Source organism: Grammomys surdaster, unplaced genomic scaffold, assembly GCF_004785775.1.
Source record: "Grammomys surdaster isolate TR1022 unplaced genomic scaffold, NIH_TR_1.0 67, whole genome shotgun sequence".
Classification (NCBI taxonomy): domain Eukaryota; kingdom Metazoa; phylum Chordata; class Mammalia; order Rodentia; family Muridae; genus Grammomys; species Grammomys surdaster.
In genome coordinates, this window is record NW_021604569.1 from 20438891 (window position 1) to 20460473 (window position 21583).

The 21583-nt window shown below is 40.6% G+C and overlaps 1 pseudogene; it reads right to left on the reverse strand.

The window, feature by feature from the left end:
* Window positions 1–214: 214 nt before the first annotated feature.
* On the reverse strand, window positions 215–908 carry LOC114630830 (annotated as a pseudogene).
* Between the last annotated feature and the right edge of the window lie 20675 nt (window positions 909–21583).

A 21583-nucleotide genomic window follows, 5' to 3' on the forward strand; every position in this document is an offset into this window, starting at 1 on the left:
TAATTCTAGTGTATTCTGAATGGTATAATACAAATATATGCATAGAAACTTAAAAGGATCATACATTTCCCATGAGGGAGACATCATTTAGTCTGTATCATTGGTATGTATTTGCAAAACATTTTTAACACTGCAAACATTAGAAGTTTTATGATCAGTCATGGGATCACTACTGTGATGCTGGTGAGCTTCAACTCAAGGCCTCTTAGTGATGTCAATCAATTGGGGGTAGGAGCTTGTCAATGAAGTGCTTGACATCCATCATTTCCTGCTGGCATGAGCTGTGCATCATGCCCTCAAAGATTTTGAAGGTTACATTGGCTGGATTTACCAATGCTTTTAGTCTTTCAATAGTAAGAGAACCAAACATTAGGGGAACTAAAGGGTCACAATCTCCATGGCACTGGAGAACATAAATATCCTGATTAGCACTATTGATATGCCCCTGTGAAAACGAAGCCCGAAGTGGTAGCCAGCAGCTGAGTGCAGTGACAGCAGGCAGTTTCTGCTGTGTGGTGAGAGCAGTGTATAAAGATAAGGCGCCTCCCTGAGAAAATCCTCCCAAAATAATTCTGTTAGAAGGAATGCCATTCTTCACTTCTTGATCTATCAAGGCTTTTACAGTTTCTGCCCACCTGTTTAATTCCAGATTCATCCTCCTGGGAATCTGGTGAAAGTCCAATGATATCAAACCAAGAAGGCACAGCCATATTCATATTTAATGTGACTGGCATGACAGGCGCATATGGACAGATGTATTTGATGTGGGAACTTTTGATACCTGCAAAAGCTTCTGCCCATCGGTGCCCAGTATCTCCCAATCCGTGAAGGAAAATAACCGCGGCGGTGGCCTTCCGGGCGGCAGGCACAACCGCTGGCATCGGGGCGGACAAGTTGTTGACGCACATCCACTGGTTGGCGGACAGCGCATCGGAAGCGGTTACAGTAGTCATTTTCATATGACATTTTCAAAGGTCTGAAGTGTCAGTCCTTTCCTCCCCACACTCCTCCCTTCTTCTCTGCCCTCCCAGCCCAACTCATTTAACTCTTCTTGTGCCACTATTCCCCTTCCCCCATTCAGATCACCTACATTCTTTCTCCCTTTCCGTGAAATCCACCTTCCGCCAGAGCTTCTTACTAGTGTTTTGACCTCTCCAGGTACTTCAATTTAAATACACATATCTAAAGATTCAGAGTTAGTGTTCACCGAGGAGAAAGAACGTGAGCTGTTTGTCTATCTGAGTCTGGATTACCTCACTGAGAATGAATAATTCTACCTACCTCTATTTACCTGCAAATTTATAATTTTATCTTTCTTAATAAGATTTAGAAATCATATCTATTGTGTAAATGTGTGCATTTTCATTTTTCATCCATTCATCAGTTGATGGACCTCTAGACTCTTTTCTTTGCCTGAATCTTGTGAATATAGAAGCAATTTTACATGGATGAGCTGGTATCTCTCGAATATGATACAGTGTTCTTTGGATATGTGCCCAGTAATGTTATATCAATTTCCAGCTTTTTAAAGTATCTCCTGGTCTTCATAGTTGATGCGCCAGTGTGCTCTCTCACCAACAGTGAACAAATTGTTCTCCACATCAATGCCAGAATTTGTTATCATTTTTTTTTCTTTCTCAGCCATTCTGACTAGGATAAGATAAAATCTCAAAATATATTTAATTTGACTCTATCTGGTGGTTAATAATGTTGAAAACTCTAAAAATATTCCTCAGCATTTTTATTTTATCATTTGAGAACTAATTGTTGAATTTGATGTTCTAAGTTTTAGTGTTTGAGTTTTTTGTATATTCAAGATATGAACCCCCTTTTTCAGATGTATAGCTAAGGATAATTTTTCCCTTTCTACAGGCTGTTTCTTTATGTAACTGTGGTGTTCCTTGCTGTACAAAAGTGTTTATATTTTGTAAGGTACCTGTACTGGAAGGTTTTGTGTGTTAGCTTGATACAAGCTAGAGTCATCAGAGAAGAAGGGTTTCAGTTAAGTGAAAGGCTCCATGATTCTAGGTGTAAGGCATTTTCTTAATTAGTGATCAATGAGGGGAGGGCCAGCCCATTATGGGTGGTGCCATCCCTGAGGTAGTGGTCTTGGGTTCTGTAAGAAGGCAGGCTGAGCAAACCAGTAAGTCACACGCCCTCTGCAGCAGATCCTGCTTCCAGTATCCTGCCCTGTCTGAGTTTCTGTCCTTATATCCTGCAATAATGACCAGCAGCATGGAAGTTTAAGTCAAATAAGCCCTTTTCTTCCCAACTTGCTTTTTGGTCATGGTGTTTCATCACAGCAATAGAAACCCTAAGTCAAGACTCTTGTCAATGTTGGTCTTAATCTTTGTGCGTCTAGTTAGGGTTTCTATTGCTGTGATAAAACACCACACTCAAAAAGCAACTTGAGGAGGAAAAGGGCTATTTCACTTACACTTTCACACCACACTCCATCACTGAGAGAAGTCAGGGCAGGAGCTGAGCAGAGACCATGGAGGAGTACTGTTAACTGACTTGTTCCCTATGGCTTCCTCAACCCACATTCTTCTATCAACCAGGACCACCTGCCTAGGGTTGGCACCACCTACAGTGAGTGTGACTCTCCCATATCAATAATCAATCAAGAAAATGTACCATAGGCTTTCCCACAGGTGAGCAATCCGGTGGGGCATTTTCTCATCTGAGGTTCCCTCTTCCCAAATGACCCTAGTTGTGTCAGGTTGATAGAAGACCAGCTAGCACACTGAGTTACCACAGTCCTGTTCAGAAAGCCTTTCTCATGTCTCTAAGTTGAAAGGTGCTCTTAACTAAAGCAAATTTCTCTGATAACTGTACTCATAAATGTCTTTAATAACCACGGCTTATAATATGCCACATGCTTAGTGTTTTCCTTTCGCTGGCTCTTAAATCAAAAATAATTGCTTAATCCAATGTATATCCAACTCTATTCTGGGTCACATTCTCTTCATAGTAAAGCAGGAGAAGTAATGAAAGATCAGAAACTCTTGAGTGGTGAGATGACACTCATTGGAGCCAAGATTTATAATCATGCATTTGGGAACTACAAAATGATCTGCAGTTCAGTTCTGGTTTAGCCAATTTTGTCGAATGAGAGTTTTAATATAAATGCTCTGTTTTTCTAAAAGCAATAAAAATAAAAATGAGCTAAAACAAAAAAAAAGCAATTTGCAACCACATTAAGAATATCAAATGACTAGAATAAATTTCACACAAGAAATAAAATTTAATATTTCTTAAAAATGAACATGTAATATTTGGCTTGGCATAGAAGAAGCAATAAATTTCCTTTGGGTCATTTTTATTAGTCAATTTTCTGCTGTATTTGAAGCACTTGAGGAGATGTCTGAAGTTGTGTGTTACTGAGACCATAGAGTCAGATAGCAAAATGAAGCAGCTTTCCAGCAAGCAGAAGCCTCACACCCAAGGCTTAACTTCATAGATACTGCCCATATAAGTTTGAGATCTTTATTTCTGCTCCTTTTTCTGTCTTTTGCTTTCTAATATGTCAATAAAACCAAAAGCCTAAGTTAAATGGGTAGACTGTATGACACTCTACAGAATGGTTTTCGATTGTAAGGGGTTTGTGGTGGGGGTGGGGCTTCCCCTTTAATTGAGAGCTGAACGTTAAAACATTGAGCCTTGATCAGAATACCTTGTCTTGGCTTCATCACTTTTTGTCCTCCATCCCCCTTTCATTCCCAGCCCCCCTTTCAGGTGAACCCAATTATCCGTGGCCGCAGGCGGCTACACTAGCTGAATAAATGATAGAGTATGTTTTATGAAGGACATATTTGTGACTAAAACATATGGACAGGTTTGGCAATACCACAAGTGGGAACTGGATACTAAATTAAGTATTTTACTGCTAAACTAAATAGAATACTAAATACTAAAATTATTACCTGCAGAGTAAGTTTTCTCATTTTCACACAATTTAAAATAATGACAACTTTAAATGTACTATAAAAATTCTTGCACTAAAATCCCAAGGCTACTTTATTTTCTATATTATGAAAATAAGCAAAATTTTAACTTAATTAAATGGTTTACAGATATTTGCTTAGAACTTTAAATACACATCAAAGCCAAGGAATGTAACCCCTTTTAGATGATGAGAAATGAAGCCCGGCCTGTTTTGATTTATCTGTACTATGGTTGAAGGCAGTATTCTGTGTTGCTTGGTAAACTGGTGGTATAGGTACCTCATTCTGTGCCTTTAATTACTGTGGTCTAATGGAGTTTCTCTTCTTCCTGCTTAAATGCAATGCAGATGCCATAATTCCCACTAAATTCACTGTCTATCCTATGCTATTTATACTGTTTAAGTACATTTATACTATTTATACTGTGTTGAAGTACATATACACAGAATGTGCATTACACAGTATCACGATTTTTACTTCCCCTGTCAAACATATCTAAGAACATCAGTGAGGAAGAACACATTGAATTTATTACCATGCTTACTTTGCCCTTCTTAGTTTCTATTTTTTAAGACTGTGTCTCTTGTTCTTTCCTTTCTACAAAAATACTATAACCGTGATGCAAGCATTTCACAGTAGCCCTTTCCCTGAAATGTCTTCCCTAGATGATTCTGGATTCAAAGTTGTTCTTGTTTGTCTTCTCTCTGTGCTACCATTTTTGTGCCACTGACATGGAGTTAAAAGAAATCTTCTGTCTTCTGAGTATTTTCCAGTGGAGAGATGTCATTTAATCCCTTGTTTTCAAGATTTACTTGATGTTTTTCGTTTCTAAAAGTTTGACCCTGGTGTGAGTTTGTAAAGATTTATTTGGTTTTCAGCATTTGGAACTCATTCCCCAACATGGATATGAAAACTTTGTTTAAATGGGAGATGTTTCCACTCGCCATTCCTTATTTATATTTTAATGGTGATTCACATATTTATAGATTGCCATGAGGTGGTTTTGTATGTATGTACATTGTGAAGTTTTCAAATCCATGAAAGCATAGTTACTTCCTCAAACATTCATTATGTCTCTGTGGTGAGCACACTCAAATGCCATTTCTGCAGCTTCCTTGAAACAAATAGTATACCATCCTGTGTCATTGAACTTTCTGTGTGTGACAAAATATCAGAGAAAATCAAATTAAGAGACATAGAAAGGCTTTATTTCAGCCAGTGGTTTGAGCTTGCAGTACATGGTCAGACTTGCTTTGTGGCCTGTGAGAAGGTAGAATATCATGATGTACAATGTATGCTGGTCCAGTCTGCCCACATCAACTAATCAGCAAGTAAACAAAGGCATAAACATCAAAACCCTGAATATTTTGTTGTAGATTTCTGAATATTGTTTAATTTTCTCTTTTCTCTGGCTTCTTCTGAACCTTTTTAGGAGAAGAAAATGTATAATCACTGTGGTAATTATTTAATCTCAAAATCTAGGATTTCTACCCTGCCTTTGATTATTCAGTTCCCAGATAAAAGACATACAACCTTTAAATTTATAGTAAGCCTTAATCGGCACTAGAGTTGGGCAGATTTCCACCCTCTATTCTATGAGACTCTACATCCCCTTCAATAAGCCCGAATTATAGTTTTGCCATGTTCCATCTGGGCAGTTCTTAATTGAAACTGGCTAGACTCCATGGCTATGTTTTTGTGATTCACCTACCCCATGACAGCTTCCTCCTCTTTCCACCTTCTTCTTTCTCTCTCCTCATGGTTCTCCTCTGAACCCCAAACCAGGAACCAAAAACCCACCTATTTTACTTCTGCCTAGCTAATAGGCTGTCAGCATTTTTAACCAATAGTTTTAAATTAAAAAGCAAGGTCACATTGTACAAGCAGATTCTCTAGTCCCTGGAGGCAACTACACCTTGGGGACTAGTTCAGCATTACAATTTACAGTACCAAAAGAACAAACCTTAACATACAATCTTTTTAATATTTGGAGTGGATAGTTAAGGATGCCAAATTCCCTGCATAAGTCAAGTTTATCATTTCTGTTGGCTGGGATGATTGGCTTGATTCTCACACAGGCCTTTGCTGATGCCACCCTAGTTGGGAGGGATAGGAGTATCTCATGGTTGTTCCAATGTGACCAAATTGTGATGATAAGGTTCAGACTTTCTCCGCTAAGTCTCTTATGTCACTACTCGGTGAATAGCTATAGAGACACAATATTACTGAAATAGAAATGAAAGCCCAGGTTCCCATTAAGACCTGTATTAACCTGTTGGGCAGAAGGGTGTGGCTGCCTGGAAAGGATAGGGGAAACGCAAGCACATGCACGCACGTGAGCGCGCGCACGCATAAACACACACATACACACCACTCTCATTTTTCCAACTCACCTTTTACATCACAGAAAGAAAGGTAGTGTGAGCTGGGTTTTATGTCTGTGGTGAGCACATTCAAATGTCATTTATGTAGCTTCCTTCAAACAAACAGCATATTATGCAGTGTCATTGAGCTTTCTGTGTGTGAGAAAACCAAATGAAGAGAGATCAGAAGGCTTTACCTCTTCCCAAGACTTTCATCTTTCTCCCCGTATCAGCAGGGCAAAAATTATAATAGCAAAGAAAACCTTTGCATTACAGTGTTAGAAAGCAGATCTGAACTGAGTCCTGAATTAAAAAAGCAACCCTCTGGGTGCAGATTCTTTGATTACTGTGACTCAAGAGACCACTTGGGAGGTTATGTTTTGTTTTGTTTTTGTTGTTGTTTTATTTTGTTTCTTTGTTATTGGTTTGGTTTGGGGTTTGGTTTGGTTTGGTTTGGTTTGGTTTGGTTTGGTTTGGTTTGGTTTGGTTTGGTTTGGCTTGGTTTAGTTTAGTTTCGTTTCATTTGGTTTCTTTGAGACAGGGTTTCTCTGTGTAACCCTGGCTGTCCTGGAAGTCACTCTGTAGACCAGGCTGGCCTCAAATTTGAAGATCTATCTTCCTCTACTTCCTAAGTGCTGGAATTAAAGGTGTGCACAGAGGTATAAGAGTACTGTTCTTAATAACTGGAATTTTAGAAAAAGTTCCTGTTCTTCTTGTACCTTTGGATTACTACTTCTTATATATAAAGAAAAAAAACAAAACAAACACAGTAGGTGACTATTTTTAATTATTGAATTCCTATTCTCTGCATATCTTGCCTCAGACTACATCATGAACACCGATGACATTGGGAGAGTAAAGCTTGAGTAGCTACATTTGGGTTAAATGGCCTCTACTTTTCCACTCTCTACAGCAGGAGGAAATGAAGTCAAGACCTACTTTAACTCAAGAGACTGACATAAGCTTCTTTGAAAAGACATCTTGCCCACTTGTTACCATTAGATTCCCATTTTCACAGCCTGAGACTTAAAACAAAGGAAAGTCAATAACCTGGGTAGCCTTTACACACACACACACACACACACACACACACACACACACACACATATATATATATATATATATATATATATGGACTCAGTTGAACAGCTTCAGAGTGGATAAATACAAGTGGCTTAGCAGTGATCTGAGTGACCTGTCGTCTCACTAAGAGAACTCATGGGATACTGGGAATATAATTTAAGGGCGTCTAGGGGCCTTACATTCTCAGTCATTCTTTATGTTGTAGAAGTAGAAAAACAGGAAATTTTGATCATGTCTTGATGGGTGTAGGGGGCAGATAATCAACAGTAATGCTAGCATGATAGTGTGTCTCTGGGCTAAAATTGAGTTGCAGATCCCAGAGAAAAACTGAATGTTCCAGAAGGCCTACAATCCTGAGTACTATGTGGCTGCCTAATCCACTTGAAAAGGCGCCTCTCAGTTAGAGGTATATCTAAATATCCGGGTCTTCCTTGAAGAGAAAATAGAAAGCTAGCTCCTAAACAAATAGCTCACAACCTCCTCTCATGAGCTGGAGCAGCCTCCACTTTGAAATGAGAGTAAACCTTCCCTACACTAGCAGAAGCGAGCAAACAAGTCATCGATTTGATGAAAGCCCTGAGAAATGCAACAAACTTCCACATAAGAAGGTCAGAAATATGAGTGTGAGCAGCAGCTGGGTGACCACAGGGTGGCCAAGATTGGGAGGTCCAAGTGATTATAAAACATCCCCTCTGGTGCTTTACATAAGAATACAAACCAAGCTTTTAAGATGGGACCTAGAAACCAGAGCAAAGTGGATCTGCAGACTTGGGAAAGAACCAAACAGAACAGACTGAACACTACAGTTGAAATGAAAAACAGAAAGCAAGCAAGAAGCCTGGCTGAGGAGACAGGGACAGGTCAGGTTTCAAAGAGACCTGGGACAGGTCTGCCTCTGCAGCTTTTCCCAGCACTTCTCACCCCACCCCCACTCTTATGTCCCTCCATATACTCCCCATTAAACCTCTTGAGTACTGGGGCCTGGGCTTCTGCTTCCCCTCACCCAGCTCTGATTCCTATGTAACTCAGCCATTTTGGCTCCATGCTCTCTTGACCCTCTGGGTTTCCTTGGGCTCTCCTGGTCCTCTTGTCCTTCTTCTTTTTCATCACCCTTTCTTCTTTCCTCTCTTTCTCTCTTGCTCTCCACCACCTCCTCTCATGGCCCAGTTCAGTCTGGACCCTTTCAGATGCTTCTGGCTGTGTTCTCCCTCATATCTACAGTAAAATTTTCCTCCCCAGCCACACCTTGGATTGGTCATGTCCTCATTTTCATTCAGGCTGAAATGGATGCAGTTTAGGCTCTATGTGAGACTGAAAAGAGTGACCTTATAAAAATATACACAATGAATCTAGGGAGCCACTAGGTGCTTATTGAACTGGAATCTCGGAGAGGGCAGATGGTAAAGAGGCTTTGCCATTAGTGGTAACACAAACAAACATTCCCAACTGGCACAAAATACTACCCTATGAATTTACGCATTCTAATTAACCCCTAAAATCCAGATGGAATATACATAAAGACACAGCATGTTAGGCATACTGAGAACAAGAAGCAAAGGTCAAAGCCTAGACAGTAGCCAACCAGGTTAAGGAAGTCATGCTTTAGGGACGAGTACTGAGACTGAGTTTTCACAGCTATGATGCTATGATGAGCCAGGTAAGCCAGTGTTGAAACAAGGGGGCATAGGGATCATTTCTAGGTACCAATGACAGAAGCCACACAGAACAACACTACCAAATTCTTAGCAGTTTTACAAAGACTGAAAGTCATCCCAGAGGAGCCCTGGGATGGAAAACCAAACAGGCAGATCATCAGGGCTGCCTCTAAGTACAAGTAGGTGGTGAAGAGCCAGGTAGATTCATGTCCACCAAAATCTGGCAAGGTGGTGAGAGTTTGTTAGGTATCTCAGGTCAAGGATCCTTTGGTATAATAGAGAAGGTATGGATTATCTTAGACAATAAATAGTCACTGTCATTTATAGCATCACTCCTAAAATAATGGGAAAATAACATGTACCTTAAAAAACAAATTAGAAACAGAAAAAAAAAATAGTCTGACCAAGTCATACCTACAGAGACAGTGCATAGTTCCCATCCCTTCATGCACTGCACAGTGACTTCTCTCTGCTTGTGAAGCCTGAGAGACACAGAAAAAAAGGCCAGCCTAGGAAAAGATGCGCAGGTGCATCCAGCAAGGTTCAGAGGTACTATTCAAGAAGTCCTGCTCTCCTCCTGTGGCCTTGACAGGGTGTGATAAGGATGATCCTTTATTTCTGTAGTTTAGAAACAAGCAAGCAAGCAAACAAACAAACAAACCCAAACACCTGCAGCCTTAGTAGGAAAAGAAATGTCAAACAAAAATCCCTAAGCGAATCCTAGTTTGGGGGTTTGTTAGAAACATCTTGACAGGAGCAAAACATTCTAAAGAGGGTTCTTGTGATCCTCCTCAGTTACCAGACTATAGACAATAGATGCTGAGGGCTTGAAATTTTCCCAGGAATATGAAAAGGAAAAGACTGAGGTGCTAGTGCCAGCAGAAGGGTCAAGGCACTTTCATCTCTAACTGACAGATTGTCATGCTCACTGGAGCTGGAAGCATATACAGCGATGTTCCAAGGCTGGTGGATGATGGCTAGAACCAGGACTTAGTTATGAATCCCTCTTACCCTCTATTTAAACCTAAATCTTACATCAGAACCCTAAAGACAAATGGGAGAAGGGATCGCTAGCTTGGTGTGTGTTCTTCTTCTCAATCAGGCCAGTGTTGTAGTTTGCTTTGTACTTCTAAGATAAACACCAGGACCAAAGCCACCTAAGGAAGGAAGGGTTCAGTTGGCTTACCCTTTCACATCACTGTCCATCATAGAGGAAAATCAGGACAGGAAGTCAAGGTAGGAATCTGGTGTCAGGAACCGAAGTAGAAACATGGAGGCATTCTGCTGCCTGGCTTGGTTTTCATGGCTTTCTAGGCCTGCTTTTTCATACTACCAGGACTACCTGCCTAGTGGTAGTACCACTCACAGTGAGCTGGGCCCTCTCACAGTAATCATTACTCAAGAAAATACCTTACAGACTTGCCCACAGGCCAACCTGATGGAGGCATTTTCCTATTTGTGGATTCCTCTTCCCAGATGTTTCTAGCTTGTGTCAAGTTGACAAAATAAAACCTAGCCAGCGGGTCAGATTGAATAAATCTTTCACTACTTCCACTATTATTTATCTCTTTAATTGACATATTGGGGATGGATTCCCATAGCTTGTTAGGGCTTCTGGAGAGCTAGGGCTTTTAGCCAAAAGGTAGCAGCAGAATTCAGGGACTGGGTGGGTATCTTCAGTGTGTGCTAGGTTTCTGTGTCCTAGAACAAGAAATTGGACAGAGACCTGTGGACAGGAACAGAAGCAGAGACAGTTTACTAGAGAAAGATGGACTTCTAAGAGGTGTGCACAGCTAAGCAGCTCTAGTGGAGACCTGGACCTGCCCGACACTGTGTGGGCTCCAGTCTTTCCTACACCGTGCACTGAAAATGTCATAAGAATTGTGTGAAATCCTTCTGGAGAAACACGTTTTCCCCTATTATTGGCACCAAGCATCAGCCTTTTCCTTTCCCAGAGTGAGATTCTGGGAAATACGATTCCTGGAGGTCCATTGTTTAAAGAGCCTGATAGCCAAAGGGAGGGGTACTGGGGCTCCTTAGGGAATCATCTCTCCTGCCCAGAGGGTTAGCATTTCCACCTTCCTCTCTGCCAGCGTGTTTTCCTTGTGTGCTAATTTCACAGTCTGCATAAAGCTTTGCTGGAACACATTCTCTATCCTACTTTACTACCTCATTAAGAGCTCTGGTAACACTGCTAATAATACGTCTTAAAAGGTCTCATGTGATACTCATAACACTGAAGGGCTGACACAGAGGTGGACACTAAGAAGCTATTGAGGGACCAAGATATCCCTAGATAATTCAGCTGTGCATCGGCAACATTCCAACTCTCCCCAAATCAGGAAGTTATAATTAGTCATTAGCCCATAGAATTCTTAAGTTTATAAGTTTTCAGTAACAAGATGATCAGTTATACTGTATGTGGGAACTTCCTATGTGGCATTCTTAATTTGTCTGTTAATCTAAAAGTTATTGTTAGCATTCTATCTAAACTCCACCCCCACAGTTACCTGGCAACAGCCAGGTAGGCCTGGCCCATAATAAAAGGGGCTGCTTGCCCCCTCCTCTCTCTCTCTCTTGCTCTTGATCTCTTGATCCCTCTGTCCCCTTGACCCTTTCCCTGTCCCTTCTCCCTCTCTCCATATGCTCATGGCCTGCCTCTACTTCTCTACTCTCTTTCTCTCTGCCTCTCTCTGCCTCTACTACCCTCTTAACTCCCCTCCCCATGCCCTGAATAAACTCTATTCTATATTATACCCATGTGTGGCTGGTCCCTCAGGGGGAAGAGATGCTTCGTCATGGGCCTGCTGAGACAACCCCTTTCCCCATACCTCACCCCACACACACAGAACATATTCTATATCTCTTTATCTTTTTGTAAAATATCAATTATGATAAAATCAAAAGTTATTTAAAGACAGTGATTATGAATCAGTTAAAAATAAGAATTATGAACCTGTAGGGCACAAAATGGACATTCTACAATGATCTCACTATCATCATGTAGGAGAGATAACCTTGGCTGGGGTAGCCATGAGAAAGGAATAATCAGAATCATTCACTCAAAATTAGGACTACGGTAGTGGCAACACAGTTACTATCCCTACCCAGTAAGAAAGGGAATCAATCATAGGACCTTTATCTGCAATGCCTCAGCAGCCAGTGATCCTAGAAGATGTTAGAGTAAGTAGGAATGAATTTCCTCATGGGCAATGATTCCATCCTTTAGAAGGCAGAATTTTATGGTAATACATCTCTCTGGGGACTACTGAGCTGTAATTTACTCTTTAGCTTGATTCTATACATAACCCCAATAAAGTCATCAGTTCATCATATTAGACTTTGGTGAAATTCTTTGGTCTGACATAAGTGTTTTATTTATAGTGAATAGAAGTTTCCAGATCACCAGGAAAAGTTAACATAATATAATACAAAACACCTGTGTTGGGCCCAAAGTTTGTCCCCCAAATGGCAGTGCAGGTGACAGTTTCCTAATAAGAGGGTGTCCTAAAAATTGGGACACTGACCAGGTAAACAGGATTGTGTTAGGTAAATAGAATCCCAAATGCAGCATTCCTCAGTAGTCTCAAAAGGTATGTTTCTGTTTTATCTCATTTGTTTCCCTTAATCCAGTTCCAAATGTCAAAAGCATCTAGTTTCCAGTCAGTTTGAACAGTCAGCCCGAAGACCCCCGCCTTGACTGACTGCCATAATATCTATTTGGTTTTCCACAATTTTGCTTCCCTGTGTACCTTTACCAGGTTTGCTCCCCAATAAAACTTTCTATCCATAGAGAGGTCCAGTTTGGTAGTTTGTCTTCACGCTCATTTACACACCCCACTCCAGAAACAAAAAAGCCCTGTTCCTCCAATTCTAATCAGACTTCCAATTTGGCCCTCCTGGATGTGGATCATTTTCGAATGCTGGCTTTTGTCACCCACTCTATTCAACTTCAAAAATGTATAGCCTGTCTTGTCAGCCACTTCTCTCCTCTGTTTGCTCTGCCCACTCATCTCTCCTCCCTAGTTGCATAAGTGTACTCTTGGAGCTGCCTGCTAGCACTTGGTAAGCAAAACCAAAAAAAAAAAAAAAAAAAAAGGTGTGGGGGAACTAATTATCTGTATTATATAGATTTCTCTTAATTAAAAACTTTAAATAATATGAGATAAGCAATAGTAACCTCAGCTAGAAATAGTTTAACTCTTAGCTGTTCTCAACTGCAAAGTGTCTTTTTCCTGGTTACCTGCTCCCTATCACAGAGCCAGGTAGACAGCAGGGCACAGGACAGAGGGTTTGTAGAAAGTCCTAAATAAAATGTTCTATATATTATAGATGATCAGCTCTCTAAATACTCCCCCACCCCGTTTCTTGGTTTTGTTTACCAAAACTGTCCAACTCAACGCCCTAGATACCTTTGAAAGTCTTTGTTGAAATGTAAGCTTTCTTTATCTTGGGATTTTTACAAATTTTATGACCGTTAGGGTATGGTTAAAAACAATCTGTAAAACCCCAAGTAGAATATCTATCTATCTATATCTATCTATCTATCTATCTATCTATCTACCTACCTATCATAAAGATAGATGATATAGATATATAGATACATAGATCAAGGATATATAGATGTATAGTATATAGATATATGGATATATAGATATATAAGTATATAGATATAAAATTTTGGATTCAACTCTTGTTTAGAAAAACAGAGGTTTTAATGTGGTTTGTTTTATTTTCCCTAGACTAAGGAGGCAACACCAAGCCTCTAGGATATTGCTGATAGGATGTATTTTTATAAGATTATAGTGGTCTATTCAGCCTAACAGAAACTGACTTAAAGATGTATATTTGACCATTTCTGCCTTTGCTAACTTTGTAAAGCTTCACAGGAAAATGAGGTTCCTGGTCTTCCTATAGACTGTATTTATTGTTTAACATTTATTTTAAAGATGTAGAAGTTTATGGTCAGTCACATTATAATTTACCAAATTTTAATGTGTTCTGAAATATGCATATAGTCAAAATAACTACAAATATAATTCGTTTGCATGGGGCAAATTTGGCAAAGGAAACCAATTGTTGTCAAGGTTAAGTTTAAATCAAGTAATGAAGATCAAGCTTAAAGTAACTTAAAAGTTTATCTAATATAGAATAATATTCAAAATCAGGTTAATTAAAAAGAAAAATTTAATACTAGATAATGGCCCTCTAACCCCTCATAGAGATCTACTTAATATGGTGTTGATGGTTTCTAATGGAAAGAAGGAACAGAAAAAAATGGAAAAGGCTTCCCACTCTAGACAGAAACACCAAGTTCTGGCAGCAGCCCTGAAGTCACCTCCAAAGAAGGGACACAAAGAAGCACCAAAGGACTCTACCTGGAGCTTGCTTTAAGTGTGGCAACACTGGTCATTGGTCAAAGGATTCCACTTCACCTTGACTGCCACCAGGATCCTGTCCAAACTGTGGACAAACAGGACACTTACCTTACCTATCTTGTGCCAAATACCCCTCTCTGCCTCACCAAAGTAGGCCAATCCCTCAAGCTCCTCCTCCACAGAAAAATCTTTTGAGCCTTCTGGGCCAGGCTCTCTACAACTGACATTGACCTATGACCATGGCCTCCAAAAACCACAGAGGAGCCTAGTGCCTATCCATATAACGGGTAAGTCTCCATTATTTGTAATAAATTCAGGAGGTACTTGATTTATACCTCCTGCTTCTTCTGGTAAGAATTATTGTGGTAGTTTGAATAGGTATGGCCACTCATGTGTTTGAATGCTTGGCCCAGAGGTAGGAAGTGCAGCTGTTCTGGAGTAAGTGTGGCCCTGTTGGAGTGGGTGTGGCCTTGTTGGAGGAAGTGCATCATTATATAGGAGGACTTTGAGGTGCATATGCTCAAGCTACACTCAGTGTGGCACACAGTGTCTTTCTGCTGCCTGCAGATCAAGATGTAGAACTCTCAGCTCTTACAGCAACATGTCTGCCTGCATGCTGCCATGCTTCCCACCATGATGATAATGAACTGAATCTCTGAAACTGTATGCCAGCCAGGCCCAACTAATATTTCCTTTATAAGAGATGCCTTGGTCATGGTGCCACTTCACAGCAATTAACCAGAACTAAGGCAATTATCATTCTCAGATCTCTGTGGTAGGTCCCAGTAGCCCAGGGCCATAGGCTCTCTGTTCTTTCTGGGGTCACCTGATCACTCACACCTTCCTCATTGTCTATTTGTCAACCATTTTACTGAACAGTGATATCACAGCTAAATTATACTTCTGTTCTCATCCAACTCCCTCTGAAATTTCCCTTCTCTGTCCTCTGAGGAGCCTCCATGCCCACTGGCTGACACCAATACTTCACCCTAACCTCTTCCAAATAATCTCACTGACCCAAAACTATGCGACACCTCTGTCCTCCTGTAGACCCTGTCATCCTCTCCAATAAGACCCTATACTAGAACCTTTCCTACCCCTGTTTCTCTCAATATGCTATCTCTCTAAAATATAGACAAGGCTTAAAACACAACCCAGTCTTAATAAAGGTAGTGTCAAGCCCATTCACTTGCCTTATTATTACACTATCATCTTGCCTGTCCTAAATCCTGAAGTTCCCTTATACCTCCAGCCACCAGGGAAGAGATTCTCTCTTTAACATGGCAGGGTACCTCAGAACCTGGATTCCAAACTTTGCTATGGTTGCTCAACCCTTTAAGAAGCAGCTAAGGGTTCCCTGAGTCTCTGGGTCCTACAAAACTTGTCATATCTGCTTTCTCACTCACCTCACCTCTCTCATACAGTGTCCATATGCCCCTGCTCTAGATTTCTCCATCCTTGACCAACTTTTTATCCTGTATACAACTGGAAAATAAGGAATGGCCCTGGGGCTTGGGGACAAATAAGAAGACTCACGTTTGTCCCTGTTGCCTATCCTATCCTTCAAATAGCTAAATATAAGAGTCAAGCAATAGTTGCTATGAATAGCCTCCCTATTCTCATAGGGGATTCTAAGATCACATTTGGTAGCCCCTGTCTCTATCCTAGCACCTTATTGGCTCAATGATCCTCTGTCACACAAGAGCTTCTCTGCTTTGCCCCCTTCTAAGCTTCAAATTTTTTATATCACCTTCTTGAAGAATCTTCCTATCTCACCTGATTTCTGTCTACCTCTCAACTCTTCCACACTTCTCAAGGCCACCAACCTCATCCACTCCTGCCTAGAATCACTTGAAACCCTTACCTAAAAAATCCACAACTCTCTGTCTCCCCTCTGTCACATCCTGACTGTACTTAGTCCGTAGATGGAAGCTTATCTCCCAGCTTCATTGGCTCCTGCCACCTGGGCTATGCCATAGCTTACTCTAACCAGATCATAGAGACTGCCTTTACTACCAGGCACTACTTCTCAGAATACAGAGTTACAGCCCTCACTGTAGTCCTTACTTTAGCACAAGATAAAACTAACATATATGCAGATTCTAAACATATATATTCCATATCTGACACCACCAAGCCTCCATTTGGCAGGATAGGGACTTCCTTATGATCAAGAGTACATCTATTACCAATGGGCCTCTCATCTTAAGGCTGCTGAAAGCCCCTTATCTTCCCAAAGAGGCTGACAAGTACTCACCGTAGAGGTCATGAGGTGCCTACTAACACTATAGCCTTGAGAAATCCTTTTGTTAATAAGTCTCCTAAGAAGGCCCACAACATCTCCACCCTCCTTCCTTTATTCTCCTTTATCCACCTCTGATCTTAACTACTAGAGAATCTGAATCTCAATGGCAGGCTTTCCAGGCTATAGGAGCCCTTCTGGGCCTCAGAGCTGGCTCCTTCTATAGGACTGGTACTGTCTTCCCGACACTCAAGCAAATCCCTTTCTGGAAGCTATTCATTCACAAGTCATTTCACATTGGGTTTCCACCTCTCAACCAAGTCTTCTAACCTCTTTTCTTCCACCCCTTACTTTCTGCCCTTCTTAAGGCTATCACCCAGGGATGCTCCATCTGCACCCAAACCTCCCCAGAGGGGCCTAAAACCCAGTCCTCTCTTCAACCCATATCAATTTCAGGGTAGTTTTCTGGGAAAGAATGGCAGTTAGATTTCCCACATACATGCCTCCTAAAAAGGGAGAAATACATTCTTACCATGGTGGGCACTTTCTCAGGATGGATAGATTTTCCTAGTAGTACTGAGACCATAGAAATGGTCTTTTCCCACATCATGAGTAATATTACCAGATTTAGACTTCCTAGATCGATACAATCAGATAATAGCCCAGCGTTCATCACTTAAGTCACTCCGATAATGTCAAAGCTATACAGTTACTTACACCTCCACATTCCAGATCACCCCCAGTCCTCAGAAAAGGTAGTAGGGACTAATGATTTATCAAAATTGTCTTCTGAACTTTACCTTCCTTGGACTCAACTGTTTTCCTTAGCCCTAAGGCAGATTTGGGCCATACCTTGAGACCACATCTCCCTCAGTCTTCTATTGATCTTATCACTTCTTTTTAAAATAAATATTATCCCCTTTTTGGTAAGGCTTCATTGTTGTGAAGAGACACCATGACCATAGCAACTCTTACAAAGGAAAACATTTAATTGTGGTTGGCTTGCAGTTCAGAAGTTTAGTTCACTGTCATGTTGGGAAGCAAGGAGACATGCAGGTAGATATGGTGCTAGAAAGGCAGCTGAGAGTTCTACATTTGGATCTGTAGGCAGGAGAGAGGGGGGGGGAGGCTTGGTTCCCAAAGCTCACCCTCAATGACATACTTCTTCCAACAAGGCCACAACCTACTGCAACAGAGTCACATGTCCTAATCCTTTTAAATAATCCTACTCACTATGAGCTTGTGGGAGCTACTTTCATTCAAACCACATCCCTTATGCTCCTTAACTTTACCTTCTGCCACAGGCTTCATCTGTCTCAACAGACTTCCACCCAGCTGTCAAATACCATCCAGGAATCAACAATGGTCCCGAACTACTTCAAAACCAATGGGCCTCACATTTGATAAACTATTGAAAGGGAAGCACTTGTATCTTCTTCAGTGAATAATATTTCTATCATGTGAACCAGTCCAGTCAAGCAGAAAAGAGGATTAAACCCTATACAAACTAGCTAACAAACTATGGCCTCCAGGGGCTGACTCCAATGTGGGATGCTTCCTAGGATCCTCTCTGCGACCCAGCCTTCTACCTTCTGGTCTCTACCTTTCTCATAATAACAACTACATCTTTAGATTCCTGCAATAGACAATTAGTTAACATAAAACGATTCCTCTCACAGAATTTCCTCAATTTCCTATCACCTGCTGACTGGAGCCCCTTCTTTGGACCAGCATTCTAGACACACCTCCTCCTCAAGCCCTAGTCAACAGGAAGTCGTCAGAGGACTATCATAACCCCTCATCAACAAAAGTTTGAAATGTTAGGTCTAAACTCTATCCCTTAAAATGTCAGTGCTGGTGACAAGGTTCTTAACAGAAGGACTCTGCCCAGGTAAACAGGATTGTCATTGGGTAAGCAGAAGCCTAAATACCTCAGGAATCTCAGAAAGTACTTCTTTGTTTGCCAGAACCACTCTTAACCTGCCTCCAAAGGTCAACTCTTTCAGGCAATGGTGTCTAGTTCCCAGTCAATCTAAATAGACTGTATCATCCAAGACCCTACCCTGCATTATCCAAGGTTCCCACCCTACTGACTGTCATATAAAATCTACTTGCTGCCTAGCTCCACCCCTGAGAAATAACCTTGGCAATTTGCTCTCTAATAATACTTTTTTTCCTACCTATGGACTTATTCAGTTTGATGGTCTCACTGCAGCTCATTTACAATAGCAAAAATGAGAAGAAACAGACAGGGAGAGAAATAAAGACAGACAGACAGACAGACAGACAGACAGAATATGAACATGACATCAAATAGAAAACAAATATACCATGTTTTGTTTGTAAATAGATATGGTAGTAATTCAACATTAAGCTGTTAATATGTTAACAGCTATTAGAAACCTATTAGGCCATATTTTAAAGGGTAAATGTTCCAGTCGACGGCTCAGTAGGCATAGGCACTTGCTGCCAAGCCTGATAGTCTGAGTACCATCTCCAGCACCTGCAAAGTTGTCCTCTGCCCTCCACATGTATGCACACATACTGTCTAGATACCTTCAATTAACAAAAGAATTAAATACTCTAAAACTGGAGTCAAAAAAATCAAAGGTAAGTCCAGAGAAAGAAATTAACCCAAAGTAAATGGAAGCCAATCAAAACACCTTAATAAATATTAAGATAGAAGCAAACCTTTATGAAGAATAATTTTATGAAAATATGTAATCACTTAGTCTATTCATTTAATTGCATTGGAAATTTAATCTTTTAATAATAAAGAACAGAAATATCAGGAATAATGGCTAACCATGACTGAGCTCTTAGTGAGGTTTTCATGCAATGGAAGGACAGCCACAGTGACGCCACTGCTGAGCTCTAGCTGAAGGTGTGACAGGGCATGGTTTTCAGGCAGGTAGAGTACACCGGCATGGGACACAATTACTCTATGGCAGGATGCAAACCAGGGCCCAACAGATTCCTCTCCCTATTAAATTTCAAATCACTTACTCTATCTCAAACATAGAAAATTATGAAAGGATGAAATATGAATAAAGTGGCAATAAATTGATGTGGACCATAGCTTGAATAATAGAAATTACTGAATCTCATTCTACCACTCAACTGACACCCAGAGGACTGGATATTTTGGGGACAAACTGAATCTGCAGTTACCAACTCCTCACAAGACAAAGGCTTTTCCCTGATGTCTTCAAGAATTAGGTCTACCAAATATTTAAGAAACAAATGGATTTGTTTAGAGAAACTATTATTTTATTAGAAAGGAAAAATTTCAAATCATTGTATGAGACCAACATTGCCCTAATTTCAGAATCAGAGTAAGCTATGAATAAAAAAAAAAAAAAAAACTTTTTTAAAAGATGCAAAGCCACAAACCAAGATAGTTTAGGACCACAGATAGTGATGCCACTATTGCCTCTTGCCTGGCAGGCTAACATACTTTTCTCTCCCAGAAGCCTATAGGATACAGTCCTGTGCCATGTTAGGTAAACAGGGAGAAGAAGTTTCCAATTTGATTTGAGATTGGTTTCTCTATGTTTTGCAGCCAAAGTATATAATTTCTTCAGCAATAGATCTTACCATGAAGTTATGGTAGGTAACAAGGACAACAGGCTGTGTTATCAGGATACCTGGGGCCTCTCTGGCCAGTAACTCATAGGGAGCTACCCGACATCTTGCTCTGCACTTTCTTTTAATACTCATGTCTTCTGGTAGCATTACTGGCCTCCCATGGAGAAAATGTCTGTTTGAACTCATTTTTAAAATTTATATTTTGAAATTAACTTATTAACTAGTAGCTTTCCATAAGACTTTTTCATACAACCTTAGTTCAGATTAGTCCACCTACGACCTCCTCCTTTGCATCCTTCCCAGCCCCAAGTCCCACTTAACTCCAATAACCCCAGTATTCCTACTTTTCACATTCCAAGTATTCTATTATCCTTTTTATTACATTTTAATTGGACTGTGTGATAGTTGTCTTCCATTTGCCTTTTTCATAAACCTTCTTTGAGTTAGCCTTCACCCTAAATTCCTGTACCTCCTTCCTTGTACTGCCATGACCTTCCCCCCACTTAAGATTTTCCATACCTAGTATTTTACCTTTCTACTTTCTTTGCCTAAAATCTACATCTACCATTTCATAATGTAACTTCAGGGCCCCTTCATAGGTTCCACTTCTAGACAGTGTCTTTAAGGTTTTACCCAGCATGCTCATTGCTACTGATGGGTAAAGCAAAGTAAAGCTCAGAGTGTTTCCTGCTTCCTCCATTCAGTAAGTGCCTAGTAACCAATGAGGGCTCAAAATGTGGTCATCAACCTAGGCACTGGAAGGAAATCACATTTCACCTCCACTAACTGAAAAGAGATCACTGATAGGCCTAAAAAGATGCAAGGGATTCGAACACCTTAGGGTTAGCCACTGTAAGGTTTCTGTGCCTTGTTTGGGTCTCAGATACTGCTAATAATGAAACTCAAGCTAGCTGGTAGAACCAGGCCACAGACATTCATGAAGGGGAGTCTCTGTTTCTCTCCCTTTTGTTTTCCACATCAATCTTCAGGGAACAGAAAGCTACCAGAAAACAAAGGTCAAAGATGAAGGAATGAATACATACTGTCCTTTCTTTGGCAGATCAGATCAGACAAGGGCAAAAAGTAGATGGCGAGTGGGGCAGGCTGAGAAGTCAGAAGGTAGAGCATCACTGCTACAGCTCCTAAGGACACAGTCATGGCCAAAGTGAGCTTGGTGTCATGTGACTACCACAGTGAATCAAGATTCGACAACTGTAATTTCAATGAGCAAGTAATGTAATTGTCCATAACGTTCATGTTTTCAAATTAATTCACATTAGCCCACGTTGTAATGGGTTTTAATGCTACCTTAAATATATTATTGAAT